This window comes from Teleopsis dalmanni, chromosome 2, assembly GCF_002237135.1.
Source record: "Teleopsis dalmanni isolate 2A chromosome 2, ASM223713v2, whole genome shotgun sequence".
NCBI lineage: Eukaryota > Metazoa > Arthropoda > Insecta > Diptera > Diopsidae > Teleopsis > Teleopsis dalmanni.
Window position 1 is genome coordinate 86,003,471 of NC_051847.1, and position 2,988 is coordinate 86,006,458.

Genomic DNA, 2,988 nt, shown 5'->3' on the forward strand with positions numbered 1-2,988 from the left:
TTTTTCCATTTACTTTTTAATTGTTTATATGTTAATTATATAATTGTAAATGTTCTAAATTTAATTCTGATTTCTGATTAATCACTTTCACTATTAAATTACTGACTTTTATTAGCACTTCACATGCACCAGCTTTAGCCACCAGAAAAGAAAGAAGAACGAATCAAAGCTCTGCGAGGTATTTTATAGGCCAGTTTGCCTAACTGAACTTGTTCCGTAACGTTCGTGGTTCTGTTAATTCCGTATTTACCACCAAAGGTTCTTCAGAACTTTTCACCACTTTTCCTTCTCTCGTGAATTGCTTTTGCTGACTTTTCCTGGCTTTCTTTTGGTTTTGATCTTAAAAAAGCTATTAAAAAGCTCACTCTACTTTTATTTCCACAAAACTCTGACTTGCCTTTTTGTATTTTGGTTGATTATTCCTATTTGGCAATACCATCTCCTCTCACTACACAAATTTCAGTGAAGCTTTAAGTGGAATTCGCCTCAACTTGCACAGATCAAAACAGACAACCACAAAAAGACCGGCAGGTGTAAAAGCTTTATTTTTACTTTCTTTATTCACTTTTTTTTTATTTTTTCATTGGCAACGTGCGTTCAAAGCACATTGTAAGTTTAATTTTTTCTTAGTCGTGATTAGTGATAAAAATCAAAAATAAAAAAAGTTGACAGAAAGTGTATTAAAAGTGCATTATGTGTTGCAACAAAAGTATATATACGTAGATAAGTATATATATATATACCTAAATAAAACCAGGAGATGTGGTCTGATGCAGAGCTTATGCCATGTTCACATAAGGCAAACAACAAAAAAACTGGTCGTATAAACAGGCGCTGCGCGAAGTGATCTTGGACCGCGTGGGACGTCGCCGATACCATCTTCATTACATTTTTAAACTCTTGTAACAAAAACTAAATCTCTTCGTAGGCCTACATAACAATTGTTATATTTATTATTATTACTAAAAATTACTACAAATTCGTAATTCTTTTCAAAAATCTATCCTCATACAATCTTATACCATCATTGTTAATATAATTCAAATATACTAATATAACTGTATTATATATTAAATTATATCTATATCTAATAAATACCAAACAACCATTACAAAGGTAAATAACCAGACAATATGAAAATTTAGAACTTTATGTTAAAAACATGACATTTACTTACTCTATAATCTGTATAAATATTTTATTTAGTTATAAAAACTATATCTTACTTTCATCTTTACAGCCTTTACATCAGAAATGGACAACTACTATACCGATGAGGAACTACAAATCGCATATCAATCAGCCACAAATCCACACCAACCATGCTTTAACCAACACTACAACACATCACTGTCATACCACACATATATTATCCCCAAGTACTATCTCATCCCATATACCATAACATGGGCATAATCTTCATCCATTTGCTTCATCACCAATATTAAATATAACAAGTAACTGCATCTATCATATATTTTTTAAATATTATATCCATCTATATTTTAGATATTGCCTCAAATATACCAAAAACCATCAACAACAGATCCAACAGTCCATCTAATACAAATCCGACTACTACCACCACTACTATATTCACCACAGCACCAATCACAGTATCATCCTTCAACAACTCAACACCACCTGTTCCATCACAATTATTACAACCTATAACTACATCAAACGGTAAATCATCTCAAACTTCTTATTCTTAGTAATTTATAAATTCTTATATTATTTCCTCTTCATTTTACATAATTTTATCAACTTACTATCCATTACATCTCTCACAATTTTCATAATTTTATACAATTTTACATTATTTTATATCTACTATATTTTATATTATTAACTAAATCAATGTCAAAAACATACCTGAAACACCATATATACAGCCATTTCCAGGACAAATAAAGATGATAAATTATCTAATCTCTATCTTTTAGTATCCGTGAACACATCTGTTGTTGGAAACACCAAAAACACCATTATAAACCTATCTACCTATATATCGACTGTAGAAACAACTATTGTACAAAATACATCTACAGGATTATTTACATATCTACATACCTACCTAATATAGCTGTCAATTCGAATATTTTAAATATTAATAATCCTGTATCTTCAAATATCAAATCTAAGAATCAAGAAATCCACAAAGATTGTCAAATCAACATGTAACACCGCTAAATTTCACAATCCCTAACCATCATCCTCCTTTATTATCCTCTCTATCTCCAAGACCTTCATTACAGCCCTTCATGGCTACCTTCAAAACGTCCTTGAAGCCACAGTTATTCTCATCCATCCCAGATGAAAACCTACTCACAACTTTATATCCACGTGCAATCTCTCTTGGTTTCAAAAATCTCGCAACTTTAACTGTACCTATAGTAGCACATAGTGTTGCTATGAACAATTACTATGATACATACATAGAATCTCATGATCTCATTGTAGATCAGAAATAGACGAGCACTAAAAAAATTTCTACAGGTAATGGAAAACCATAGAACTCAATCTCCCTTTCACCAAATGTTGCTCCATCTATTTAATACAACTAAGTCTTTCTTAGACTCAAATCCAGGTATATTACTTGTCCAATCAGACAAGTGCAAATCTACAATATTAATAGACAAAACGACTACATTGAAAAAATAAATACCTGGCTGACACAATATATTTCTACAGGTTCCTGCAAAATATATGTAGGTAATAATGACGAACTTGGACGTAGAATACAAGGACAATTTCAACAAGTAGCTCGTCCCCTCTGTGCCCTATATGTACGAAAGACATCCCTATTACCATATTCTATTTATGCCTCTCTTAAGAAATTGCTGAATGAATAACCTACAATGCCTAATCTTTACGGTACTATAAAAACCCACAAACCCGACAATCCTATCAGACCAATTTGTAGTTCTTTACATTGGTACACATCTCCATTACATATGTTGTGCCAACATTTCCTAAACCCTATTC

General features: G+C 31.6%; 1 long non-coding RNA gene across 2 annotated transcripts; it reads left to right on the top strand.

Moving 5' to 3' along the window:
* The first annotated feature begins 597 nt into the window (after positions 1-597).
* On the top strand, positions 598-2,552 carry LOC119682808. Of its 2 annotated transcripts, none has more exons than XR_005252603.1 (4): positions 598-1,116; positions 1,241-1,457; positions 1,510-1,686; positions 1,947-2,552. It is a non-coding gene; the product is annotated as an uncharacterized LOC119682808 (long non-coding RNA). The 2 variants fall into 2 exon arrangements; XR_005252604.1 differs by having other exon boundaries at positions 1,547-1,686; positions 1,947-2,551.
* The last annotated feature ends 436 nt before the right edge of the window (positions 2,553-2,988 follow it).